A 14,241-nucleotide genomic window follows, 5' to 3' on the forward strand; every position below is an offset into this window, starting at 1 on the left:
CCAAGTACTCCACAGCGTGGCTGGCAAGAAAGGGTATAAAAGAAGAAAATCTAATGACATGGCCTCCTTGTTCACCTGATCTGAACCCCATTGAGAACCTGTGGTCCATCATCAAATGTGAGATTTACAAGGAGGGAAAACAGTACACCTCTCTGAACAGTGTCTGGGAGGCTGTGGTTGCTGCTGCACGCAATGTTGATGGTGAACAGATCAAAACACTGACAGAATCCATGGATGGCAGGCTTTTGAGTGTCCTTGCAAAGAAAGGTGGCTATATTGGTCACTGATTTGTTTTTGTTTTGTTTTTGAATGTCAGAAATGTGTATTTGTGAATGTTGAGATGTTATATTGGTTTCACTGGTAAAAATAAATAATTGAAATGGATATATATTTGTTTTTTGTTAAGTTGCCTAATAATTATGCACAGTAATAGTCACCTGCACACACAGATATCCCCCTAAAATAGCTAAAACTAAAAACAAACTAAAAACTACTTCCAAAAATATTCAGCTTTGATATTAATGAGTTTTTTGGGTTCATTGAGAACATGGTTGTTGTTCAATAATAAAATTAATCCTCAAAAATACAACTTGCCTAATAATTCTGCACTCCATGTATTCCTCCGGCCCAACCATAATAAAAAGGTGGGTGCCCAAGAGTTACTTCCTTTATTCTTCTAAGACCTCTCATAGAAGTGAATGGAGCATGCTGGGAATTGTAGTTTCACAACAGCTGGAGTGCCGAAGGTTGCTGACAACTGCTCTAAACAGTCCTTTCAACTTTTGGCTCTCCGGCTAGTATTTATTTCTGACTTTCCAATTTGACCCAAAAAAACTTCTATAAAATGAAGCTGCCAACATTGATAGAGGTCCAATGCCAAAGAGTGAACTGGGTACAATGTGTCTGCAGTAGCTGGGTTTGGATTGGCCCCAACGTTACGCTGGTTCCCTAGGACACTGTCAAAGTATCACCATGCGTTGATGCTCTCCAGAAAGGGTGGTAAGGCGTGGTGCACCCCAGTGGGCAGGGCCGGACTGGCCATAGGGCAGACCGGGCATTTGCCCGGTGGGCCGGGCCGAACACAATCAGCCGGGCCGCCGGCTGAGTTTTTTAAAATTTTTTATTAATGTGGCAGCAGCCGGGCAGGAGTGGAGATGAGCGCTTCCATTGTGGAAGCGCTCATCTCCATATTCATCTGTATCGCCGTCCTCAGGACAGCGATACAGATGAATGGAGCAGGGGAGAGGCGTCTCCCTTGCCCAGTCCTCTGATAGGCTACAGGCACTAGGCCTGTAGCCCATCAGAGGCCGGTGCAGGCGGAGCGATGACGTCATCGCACGCGCCACCCGAGCCGTACAGCGCGGGACACAGGCCGGAAGAGGCCGGCATTGCATCGCTGACAGCAGCATGGAGGTAAGTATATGAGTTTATTGTTTTTATTATTTAATTTTATACTATACTGTGGCAAGAAGGGGGGTGAGGGCCCTATATACTGGCACAATATAGGGGGGGGTCGGCACTATGGAGAAGAGGGGAAGCACTATGGGGCCATATATACTGGCACAATATGGGGGGGCACTATGGGGCGCTATATACTGGCACAATATGGGGGGGACACTATGCAGAAGAGGGGAAGCACTATGGGGCCCTATATACTGGCACAATATGCGGGGGGGTCGGCACTATGGAGAAGAGGGGAAGCACTATGGGGCCATATATACTGGCACAATATGGGGGGGCCTATATACTGGCACAACATGGGGGGCACTATGGAGAAGAGGGGAAGCACTATGGGGCCCTATATACTGGCACAACATGGGGGGCACTATGGAGAAGAGGGGAAGCACTATGGGGCCCTATATACTGGCACAATATGGGGGGGGGCACTATGGGGCCCTATATACTGGCACAATATGGGGGGGACACTATGCAGAAGAGGGGAAGCACTATGGGGCCCTATATACTGGCACAATATGGGGGGGTCGGCACTATGGAGAAGAGGGGAAGCACTATGGGGCCATATATACTGGCACAATATGGGGGGGCCTATATACTGGCACAATACGGGGGCGCTAGAGGGGAAGGAGCACTATGGGGGCATCTACTGGGGGCCCTATATACTGGCACGCATTATAGGTGGGCACTATGGAGAAGTGGGGGACAAGAGCACTATGAGGGCATTATATAGGGGCATTTAATGCTTGCACCCATTTTGATGCCACTATGGGGAAGGGAGGAAAGGAGCATTATCGGGGTATCTATGTGGGGCAGTCTATAGGGGCATTTTATAGTGCCACATTATGGAGGGCACTATGGAGACGGGGAAGGAGCACTATGGTGGCATCTTCTGGGGGGACTATATAGGAGTATTTTATACTGGCACAAATTATAAGGTCACTATGGGCACCTAAGCTCAACTGGTGGCACTAAGTGTTTTTTGTAGTGGCACACAACACGGGTCATTGGAACACATGAGGGCACTCTGGGTACATTGGCTCTACTGGGGGCACTAAGAGGAGGTATTTCTTTTTTTACTGCCACACAACGGGGCATTTTTTGTACTGGTGCACATTATAAGGGGGGGGTTCTACTGTCACACATTATAAAGAGAATTATTACTATCGGGGCATTATGGTGGGCTTTATTACAACTGGGGGACTATGGGAGCATTATTACTTGTGGGACACAATTACTGTTGGGGCACTGTAGGAGGACTATTACTACTAAATGCACTCTGGCAAAGAAATAATTACTATTGTTGGGACTTTGGGAGCACGATTACTTTGGGGGCACCCTGGCACAGCATCAGCTTAGCAAGGTTCTTTTTGAGGTATAGTTTTGGGGAGCACAGCTTCTCAGTATTGGGGGTGCATGATGGGATGTTAATTGGAGGATGATGGAAAAGTAGGAAACTAAGATGTCTGTCAAACTCTGCAGAGACGTGAGATGGCTGAAAGAAATCATCATGGGGGTCTGGTCTGAATGGAGAAGATGAGGAAAGAGAACATCTACATCAGAGGAGACATCACGGGATATAAGAGGTATGGGGCGCTGTATTAGGCTACTTTCACATCTGCGTTAGTGATCCTGGCAGGCTGTTCCAGCTGAGAATTCACTGGATCCGGCACTGCTGGATGCAGACAGAATCCCGCCAGCCCCATTAACTATAATGGGGTACGGCAGAGATCCGGCCACAATCTGGGAAAAATGCAGAGAATCAGCGGGACATAAACCGCTGCATGCTGTGCTTTGTGTCCAGTCAATTCCTTGCATTTTCTGCCGGATTAGGTGGCCGTATTGTACTAAGACCCCTAATGTCACCTGGGGACCCCCAAAGAAGCTTGTGTGTTGGCTGAAGCCTTCCTATCTTACTGGTGGCTGGCCCTGCCTCTCAATTGTGCTTCCGGTTTTGGCTCCGCCCCTAGACTGCAAGGGGGTGGGGCCTGTTGGGGGTCATGTGATTGGGCTGCTCAATCAAAAATGCCCGGGCCTGTTTTTTGTCCCAGTCCGACCCTGCCAGTGGGAAATAAGTACAGTCAGGGTCTGCAGTTTTCTTCTTTACTGGAGGTACTCCAGTGCAAAACAATACAGGCAAGGCACTAGGCTGGCTTCTCCAGTTTTTTTCCGGGCAGAATAAGGGTTTGATGCTGAGGAAAGGCCTGAGCTAACTCCCCTGTTCTCTCTCTTAAAAGGCTGGTACTCTGGACTAAGGCTGGTGATCCAGGGTCTGTGGCCAAGTATCCCCATCCCCTATCTTCTTCTGTTCACTCAAGTAGTCTGGCAGAGTCTCTACTTCTATGCATTGATCCCTAACTGCAGAATACTCTGTCTGCTCATATATAGTCTCTAGCTGAACTAGAACCTTCTAGTGGGAGGGATGGAGTGGAGAAAATCAGCCCAAACAGATACAAAGTTACAATTCCTTGTCTCTCATAGATCTGCAACAGAACTTCAATGATACTCAATGGGAATGAAAAAGCAGTTTTCCAGACAGAAAACAAGTCTTCAGAAATAATAACAGAGCTAAACAAGACATCCAAAAGGTCAGTCTGTCTGGTGTTGGTGGTAAACAAGTCTGGCTTTTTCCCTCCAAAACATACTCTTCTTCAACTCTTATGTTAACTGTGAAAAATTACCATCTTCTCATTATGGAGCTAGAAAATCCCAACAGTCTCTCAGTGTTCATTAACATTTTCCACAGTGCTGTGCAAACACAAATGAACAGGATATATATCACAGCAAACATATAGAATGTAGTTACACGGTATTAAACAGTATAAGTCGTTGCAAGTTAACCCTTTCAAGTGCAATAAAGTAAGGATTTGATGACTTTGCATAGGGGAACTGGCAAATGCACAAATGTCCAGACTTCAAAGTACCCTTGATCCAGGGTACTACAAATGTCGAGTCGGACAAGAGCAAGTAGGATAAACAATCCCAGAAGTAAGGCTTAGGGTTCAGGTGTTATTTGTGCATTGTGATCAATTCTTACTCTAAATGCATTTTTATGCCGCCAGGTTTTATCATATGAGTTGTGTAGATGCCAGATTTGATGCTACCTACCTGGTTCATAAACATCTGACAAAGAAACCCTTCAACAGCCTTATCACAACAGGGAGCCTACTTACAGTGGAATGGACAGCCCTACAGAGGTGATTCCACTCAAGAACCTAACTAGTTGACCCAGTGCAGTCCCTATGGGTCATAAACCAGAAGAGAAAAAGTGTCAAAGCTAAATCAGAAACCAGAATCCATGACATAGATAAGGCTACTTTCACATCAGTGTTTTTGCTGGATAATACAACCGTCTGCATCCGTTATGAACAGATTCGTTTGTATTATCTTTAAAATAGCCAAGACAGATCCTACAAAAACACCACTGAAAGTCAATGCGGGATGGATCCATTTTCTATTGTGTCAGAGGAAACGGATAAGTCCCCATTGATTTACATTGTGTGCCAGGACGGATCTCTCTTGCTCCGCACAACATCGCGGACAGAAAAATGCTGATTGCAACGTTATTCTCTCCACAATGGGAGCACGACCAAACGGAATACATTTTGGTGAACTCCATTTATTTCAGTTCAGTTTTCTCCGCATTGACAATAAATGGGGACGAAACAGAAGCACTTTCCCTGCCAATGGGAATCCTATGACTGATCTCAATAGCGGAAAGGGAAAGCGCAGGTGTGAAAGTAGCCTAAGCAGAGTCAAAACCAAGAGAGACAAGTAATAGCACAATAACAAAAAGCAGGAGAGTAGTCAGAATAAACAAGCCAGGTCAAAAACATAAGAACAGTTGCAAAATTCACAAACTAGCAAACTAGCACACACAGTAACCAGGTTGAAAATTCAAAAACTGACACAGAACAATGCATAGCAGGATTTAAAGGGGTTTTCCAGGCTCCTGGCATTGATGACCTATCTTCGGGATATGTAATTAATATTCAATCGGTGAGGATCTGACACTCCACTCCACCACCGATCAACTGTTCCCTACAGCCTCCAGCACTGGTACTAGAACTTGAATGTAGAAGGAAGCAGACAGCTTCATTCAAAAAGTAGTGGCTGTGCTGCAGTACCTCGACACAACCACTATGCTTTGAATAGAGCAGCCCTTCCTATTTCACTCACAGTGCTAATTCCAGGTTGTAGTTGACTGGTGAGAATGCGGGGTGTTGGACCCTAACTGATCGAATATTAATGACCTATCCTCATTATAGTGCATCAATGGCAGGAGCCTGGAACACCTTTAAGTATAGCACAGATTTCATTGATTGGCTCTTAAGCCAAGTCCCCTCCTGTCTCTCATGCTACACCCTTTCCTACTTCTTTGCCTAGATTCTGGAGCAGAGATTGTAACAGAAATTTGTTACTGGAGAGTTGAAGGAACTCCCCACTCCTGCTCCTCCTCCTGTTGAATGAGTGCATACTGGACCACCTAATAATCATGCATTATAATTATTATTGAAGTTAAAGGGAACCTGTCACCGGGATTTTGTGTATAGAGCTGAGGACATGGGTTGCTAGATCACCGCTAGCACATCCACAATACCCAGTCCCCATAGCTCTGTGTGCTTTTATTGTGTAAAAAAAACAACGATTTGATACATATGCAAATTAACCTGAGATGAGTCCTGTCCCTAAGATGAGTCAGGGACAGGACTCATCTCAGGTTAATTTGCATATGTATCAAATCGTTTTTTTTACACAATAAAAGCACACAGAGCTATAGGGACTGGGTATTGTGGATGTGCTAGCGGTGATCTAGCAACCCATGTCCTCAGCTCTATACACAAAATCCCGGTGACAGGTTCCCTTTAAGTTATCACAGAATGCCTTTACTTAAATCAATATTATTTACAGAGCATGGGGGTTAGCATGGTTGCCTTCCAACTTTGGGATTCTGGCTTCCAATTTTGCATATATACATGGAGTTTGCATGTTCTCCCTGTGTTTCCCATGTGGGATTACAGGATATCTGTATGTCAGAATTGACACATATCTGTATACTATTAATGACTATTAATAATCATTATTTGCAACCAGCATAGTGAACAGCCTAGATTTTGACAAACATGTAATCTAATTACATCTAATTACTATACGTGTTTTTCCATAAATTAAAAACCACTGTATATACACATTTATATAAAACGTAAGGATGAAAGACAGCAAACGAATGAGGATTTGACACTTAGAATATATTTTGTAATGAATATCTTTGATAATATTAATGGGTTTTATTTATTTAACCCCTTTAAAGGGTTTCTATCACTTCATATCACATATTTAGGTGTCAGACACTAGCGATCCGCTAGTGTCTGCTCTAACAAACCATCCCAATATGATAGGTTTTTGGGCAGCCGTTTTGCTAAAATAACAACTTATATCTATATGCTAATGAGCCTCTAGGTGCTATGGGGGCGTCATTAGCACCTAGAGGCTCCGTCTACCTTCCTAAACTGTCGCCACCCAGTGTGTCCCTCCAGCCCGCCCATCTCCTGCTGAATGCGATCCTCTCCGTGCGCGTCTCTGTTCTGCGCATGCGCAGTGAATGTCTGACCGCTTCCCTGCTCAGACATCTCCACTGCGCCTGTTCCTCGGAACACTAAGATGTCATCGGCGCAGGCGCAGTGGAGATGTCTGAGCAGGGAAGCGGTCAGACATTCACTGCGCATGCGCAGAACAGAGACGCGCACGGAGAGGATCGCATTCAGCAGGAGATGGGCGGGCTGGAGGGACGCGCTGGGCGGCGACAGTTTAGGAAGGTAGACGGAGCCTCTAGGTGCTAATGACGCCCCCATAGCACCTAGAGGCTCATTAGCATATAGATATAAGTTGTTATTTTAGCAAAACGGCTGCCCCAAAACCTATCATATTAGGATGGTTTGTTAGAGCAGACACTAGCGGATCGCTAGTGTCTGACACCTAAATATGTGATATGAAGTGATAGAAACCCTTTAAGGACCCTCACCGTACATGTACGGCACTGGTGGACATCACTTAAGGACCAGAGAGCTGCGCCCGTCCGATCAGCGACACGGACCTGGCAGTCACTGACAGCCGGGCCCCTGCTGCATACGCCAGCATCGGTGAAGACACCGATGCCGGCGTATTAACCCCTTGTATGCCACAGTCAAAGCAGCATTTCCATCGGGTCCCCGCACTGCAGTGGAGGGGACACGATGGCAGAGAAGGCAAGCCTGATGCCTTCCATAGGCATCGAGGCTTGCCTTCTACGAAAGCCTGTGAGATCCAGCCCTTAGGCTGGGTTTAACAGGCAGGCTGTCAGCATAAAAGCTGACAGCCAGTGCATTACAACACAGGTTGTATTGTAATGCATTGCAGAGGGGATCAGACCCCAGAAGTTGAAGTCCCAGAGTGGGACCAAAATAAAAAGTTTAAAAAAAAATGGTAAAAAAAAGTGTTTTTCATAATAAAAAAATAAATAAAGTTTCAAGTAAAAAAAAAAAAGCCCCTTTCCCAAAATAAAACACATAAAATTGTAAAAAAAAAGAATTGAAAAAAAAAATCGTCATATTTAGTATTGTCGCGTCTGTAACAACCTGCTCTATAAAAATAGCACATGATCTAACCTGTCAGATGAACATTGTAAATAACAAAAAATAAAAAACAGTGCCAAAACAGCTATTTTTTGTTACCTTGCCTCACAAAAATTGTAATATAGAGCAACCAAAAATCATATGTACACTAAAATAGTACCAACAAAACTGCCACCTTATCCCGTAGATTCCAAAATGGGGTAACTTTTTGGGATTTTCTACTCTAGCGGTGCAAATGTGACACGGCAAATTAAAATGAACCCAGTGAAATCTGCCTTCCAAAAACCATATGGCGTTCCTTTCCTTCTGCTCCCTGCCGTGTGTCTGTACAGCAGTTTACAACCACATATGGGGTGTTTCTGTGAACTACAGAATCAGGGTAATAAATATTGAGTTTTGTTACTGGATAAAATTGATTAAAATGGAAAATCGGCCAAAAAAGTGAAATTCTGAAATGTCATCTACATTTTCCTTTAATTTAATTGTGGAACATCTAAAGGGTTAACAAAGTTGGTAAAATCAGTTTTGAATACCTTGAGGGGTGTAGTTTCTAAAATTGGGCCATTTATGGGTGGTTTCTATTATGTAAGCCCCACAAAGTGACTTCAGACCTGAACTGGTCCTTAGAAATTGGGTTTTGGAAATGTTCTTAAATATTTTAAGATTTGCTTCTAAACTTCTAAGCCTTCTAACATCCCAAAAAAAGAAATGTAATTTACAAAATGATCCAAACATGAAGTAGACATATGGGAAATATTAAGTAATAACTATTTCAGGAGGCATCACTATCAGTTTTAAAAGCAGAGAAATAGAAGTTTTTTAAATTGCTAATTTTTCTACATTTTTGGTAAATTTGGTATTTTTTTATAAATAAAAATGAAATATTATGATTCAAATTTACCACTGTCATGAAGTACAATATGTGACGAGAAAACAGTCTCAGAATGACTTAGATAAGTAAAAGCGTTTTAAAGTTATCACCACATAAAGTGACATACTGTATGTCAGATTTGCAAAGAATGGCCTGGTCCTTAAGTTGAAAAATGGCAGTGTCCTGAAGGGGTTAAATAAGGGTTGTGACATCTTATCACAATGTGTTCATTAAAGATTCCCACCATTATAATGTTACTTGTCCTGGTATCTTGCATTAGGTTCTAATCTCTCTGTTTTTTTTCCTCTGTAGAGATATCTGGTGGGCAGAATCATGACCAAAGGGAACCTTAACAATCATGAGATTGAAGAAGCCACTACAGATGGTCAAGCTCCATGACCCCTCTGGTTTTTCAATTAGTTAGTTGGCAGAGTATCTCAGGGATCCTTCCGCTAAGACAATAGAGTAATTCACTACAACTCTATAGGTAATATTGGAGTTTATGTGGCGCCCCCTGGGTATTATCAGGATCCCTGAGATACTCTGCCAACCAACTAATTGATTCTTACATCAGTCCACAAGTGGGTACTAAATTTTCCCCTTTTTTTTGGTCTGGGGAGCTGCCTATTATTCTCAAATATCAGTTTGTTTGTTTTTTAAATCCCTTCCTTCTCCTACACCATTCTGTGGTTTTCCCTTGGTGCCCCATCTTTCCCATCTCCCTCCACCTTTCCCTGAACACCCGTGCAGTTTATTCCTTCTCCTTTTTTTTCTTCGCATAAACTCTCTGGTTTTTATCAGACACAGGGTCACCTTCACCCCTCCACCAGAAATGGGGCTGATCATCAATACCAGACAGAGCGCTTAGAGTCTGAGAACTTGAAGAACTGCAGGAGAGCCACAAATTGCCCAGGTCTAATGGAGTTCCAGTTTATCTGGCTACATAAGAAATACTTTGTTATACAATGCAATTGTAAGCAAAAAGTAGTAAAGATGAATCTAAAATCTACACTATTAAACTATGGCTTAAGATAATTACTCATTAACCCCTTGAGGACACAGCGATTTTTCACCTTAAGGACTAGCTAATCTGACATGTATCAGTTTGTGGTAATTATTTTGGAACCCTTTTACTTATCCAAGCCATTCTGAGATTGTTTTCTTGTGACACATTGTACTTCACGACATTGGTAAGTTTAAGGAGATATATTTCACCTTTATGTATAAAAAAAAATCCAAAATTTACCAAAGATTGGGAAAAAATTGCAATTTTCATACTTTATGTATAAATGACTATGTGGACATCTCCCCGGCTAGAGGGTGGAGAATGGACATTTACCCATTCGATGCTACTTTAAGAGTAGGACCTCAAAGGCTAAATTGCTCATTGCTGTATGAATATTATGATAAAGATGTAAATCATAGCTGGGGGGATGAGCTGTGCTGGGTTCAGTGAAGAGTCTGAGCATTGGCCATGCTCAAGACTGCCTATCGGGCATTTGACAAGCATTCAGCTGCAGTAACACTTATTTTACCAACCAGCTTTAACTGGCTAAGAAACCATTTATCAATGTTCATGTTATTCTTACCCCATTGTCGAATTTCAATTTTTGCCATAATTTTGCTTTTGTATGTTTTTTTTTTAGATTAATTATTACACTAGTAAATGCAAGCAAATGTATAAACGTTGTATGCTTTATGCGCAATTACATGACCCGACAGACAATACTTACATGCCTACATTTATATTGGTTTATAGGGTCCAAAAATGCTTTAATATATTGAGAGTGAAGTTGACACAAATACCTGTGAGTCCTCTGGGGTTGTGTTCCTATCACATGAGTTGATTAGAGAAAATAATTGCAGCTTAAATTTAGTTTTGAAAACTGGATGCTTAGGGACGTATTCATCAAATGCTTAATGAGCTTCATAACCGACTTACACCCCGCTGTGTTCTGCGGAAATATATGAGTGGCATTACCATTACGGACATAATATTTGTGGCAGTAATTTGACTGCTTTCCTCTGGCAATCCCATGGAAGATATTATCTCCTTCTCAATGCTGTGCATGAAATAAATCCTAATCAGAAATGGATCCAACACAATTTAGTTTACAGTACACCTCAATGACATGCATGTGAGCAAACAGTGAATTAAAATATGCATTATACAGACTCCTTAACTATTAGAGTTGTCAGCACTAAGCACATGAAGAAGAAAATAATCACACTAAACATACTTAAAACATACTAGAACCCATTAAGGCCACCAAGGTGACATTTTTGAGCAGCTCTTCTTCCATCCCCTTATGATTTTGTTGACATATGAGAGATGTGGATGATGGAAAAATTCAGTTTTTTCTTCTTTCTCTCTCTATATATAGGAAGGCTGTGAAGACCTCCACATTGCTGGTAAATGATGGACTCCCGTTGAAACAGTCTGTCAATGCTTTACACTATCTTCATGATAGACATGCTCTAGGATAGGGATCAGCAGCCTCCAGCACTCCAGCTGTTCAGAAACTACAACTCCCAGAATCCTCATTTCACTTCTATGGGAATTGCAAGCTCAGCCGAGAAAATGTGCATGCTGGGAGTTGTAGTTTCACAGCAGCTGGAGTGCCAAAGGTTGCTGATCCCTGTGGTTAGGGTCCTATCAAGGGTACGAAAAAAGCAGTTGAGCCTAAGTCAATGGCCCATATATCATATAAGACACCGGTAGAATAAAAACGACAGTATGTGGTATATGACTGTGATATAGATTTCGCACTGTAGTCCAGGAATTTCGAGTTACGCCTCAGGTTTCTATGCCTATCTGGTATGAATGTGTAACCGGGAATTTCTGCTGTTTTCCAATCCTTCCTTTTAGGCTCCTTTCACATCACCGTTTCTCCTTTCCGTTCTCCGGCTCCGTTGAGGAGCAGGAGAATGGAAAGGACGGATTCTGCAGATAACTGAGACCTAACTGACCGTAATGGAGCCTAAAGACCCCATAGACTATAATGGGGTCCGTTCGGTGTCCTCTCAGAATATGATTTTTGAGCGGAGACGAAAGTCCTGCAGTCATCTGCAGAATCCGTCCTTTCCATTCTCCTGCTCCTCAACGGAGCCGGAGAACAGAAAGGAGAAACGGTGATGTGAAAGGAGCCTAAGAGATATTATGCATGTAGATAGGTCTGAGAGATGTTTTATGTTAAAGTGTATGTTTATTTTAGGAGGTTAAAGTGCTGAGACCCCCACCGATCACTAGATCGAGGAGAAAGAAGTGGTCACACATAGTGCTTTCTCTCCTCGCTGCTAGAGATGGACTGGAGATGGGCTTAGACTTTCTATTGAGGCCATCTTCAGCAGTGAGGAGAGAAAGTGTTCCGCGTGAGCACTTCTTCTCCTCGGTCTAGCGATCAATGCAGGTCTCAGCACTCCGACCCCCATTGATCAAATCCTCTTATAGGTCATTATGACATATGAACAGTTTTGCTAAAGTACAGGTACCCTTTTAATTACCCAAACTTCATTTCTTTTTGCCTGTGGTAGTAATGTCTACTGAGTTATAAAAGCTGCTGTACATCACCCTCAACCTCTATTCTCCAATATTACTGTTCCTTTGTAAGGCCGAGATATTTTACACTCCGAATCGTCCTTCATCAAAACTATAAATCACTGGGCACCAACATCAATGCATATTGAAAAATTACCTAATAGAAGATTAAACTGTCCCTCTGATATAAAACTTTACTATAGCAACTCCAGCAGTAATATATTTATGAGAGTATGTATATCTTTATAGCTCTACTGAGTACACAGGGTTTGCAATTTAAATGAATGTAAGAGTACAAAGAAAAACTGCTGCTATGTCGGCTCACAGGACAGGAGGAGCAGTAAAAACTTTGGAAAATAAAAATAGAACAAAACTCATATGATTGACAAAGGCCTGGCAGGGCTCAGAAACCAAAACTGAAATTCTTCCATATATTATTTTACATCTCCATTTGAACAATGTTATGATTTCTATTTTATCACATCCCCAGCCAGCAAAACCATGAGAATTTACAACTCAATAAGATGTTGTTCCAGTTTTCCAATTACAATTGTATTGATAACCACGTCAATAATGTAAAATGACCACTACACTGTATATATAAGAGGTCCATTCAGAATAAAAATTAAAGGGGTCGTCTCACTTCAGTAAATGGCATTTATCGTGTAGAGAAAGTTAATACAAGGCATTAACTAATGTATTGTGGTTGTCCATATTGCCTCCTTTGCTGGCTGGATTCATTTTTCCATGACATTATACACTGCTCATCCAGCAGCGGTGGTCGTGTTTGCACACTATAGTAAAAAGCACTAGCCTATGTGCAGTCCCATGGTCCTGGCCACCAAAGAAGCCAGCATTTTTTCCTATAATGTGCAAGCACGACCACCACTGATGGATTCCAGGGTGGTCGTAACCATGGAAACGAGCAGTGTATAATGTGATGAAAAAATGTATCTAGCCAGCAAAGGAAGCAACATGGACAGTCACAATACATTAGTAAGTGCCTTGTATTAACAAGAGAGAGAGATAGAGATAGAGGCCTTTCCTCAGCACAAAACCTCACTTCTGTCAGGGTGGAGACTGGAGAAGCCCACTCAGTGCCATGCCTGTATTGTTTCGCACTTAAGATCCTCCAGTAAAGAAGCATACTGGTTTACTGCAAACCCTGAATTTTATCTGGACTAATTTCCCATTCGGGGGCACCACAATTTAGACCATCCCTTCCGGAGAGCAGCAACACATGCTAACAACACATTGATAGTGTCTGGAGGACCCAGGTTAATGCCAGGGCCACCCCAAACCTAGCCACTGCATAGGCAGTAGTCCAGTTCTGTCCAGACATATTCCAGCATATTCTTGATTATGAACACATAAAATAATGGTACTGTGCAACCTATAATGAATCACTAATCCTGAAAGTACCCGCCAGCATACACACTATTCCGCTAATTCTTTATTTTCTAATAATGATATATGATACCTCTAATGTGGGATTCAAGCAGCTTGCTGCAGTGATCCTGCTTTCACTTGAGGGTGAACGTTCAGGGTATGAAGTTGCAGTTTCACTCGGATCACTCTCCGGCTGGCAGCAGTGCCCCTAACTGAAGACTGATGAAGCTGAATGTTTGCGCTCTGGTGCAGAGCACCTGGTGACATAACACTTGAGCTATTGTAGCTAAAATAGAAACAAATAAATAGTGGCAGCAAAGTGGAATGGAAGTATAGAGAAAGGATACTATATGCTGTAGAATGTGAGAGTAATAAGA

This window comes from Bufo bufo, chromosome 4 (genome assembly GCF_905171765.1).
Source record: "Bufo bufo chromosome 4, aBufBuf1.1, whole genome shotgun sequence".
Classification (NCBI taxonomy): domain Eukaryota; kingdom Metazoa; phylum Chordata; class Amphibia; order Anura; family Bufonidae; genus Bufo; species Bufo bufo.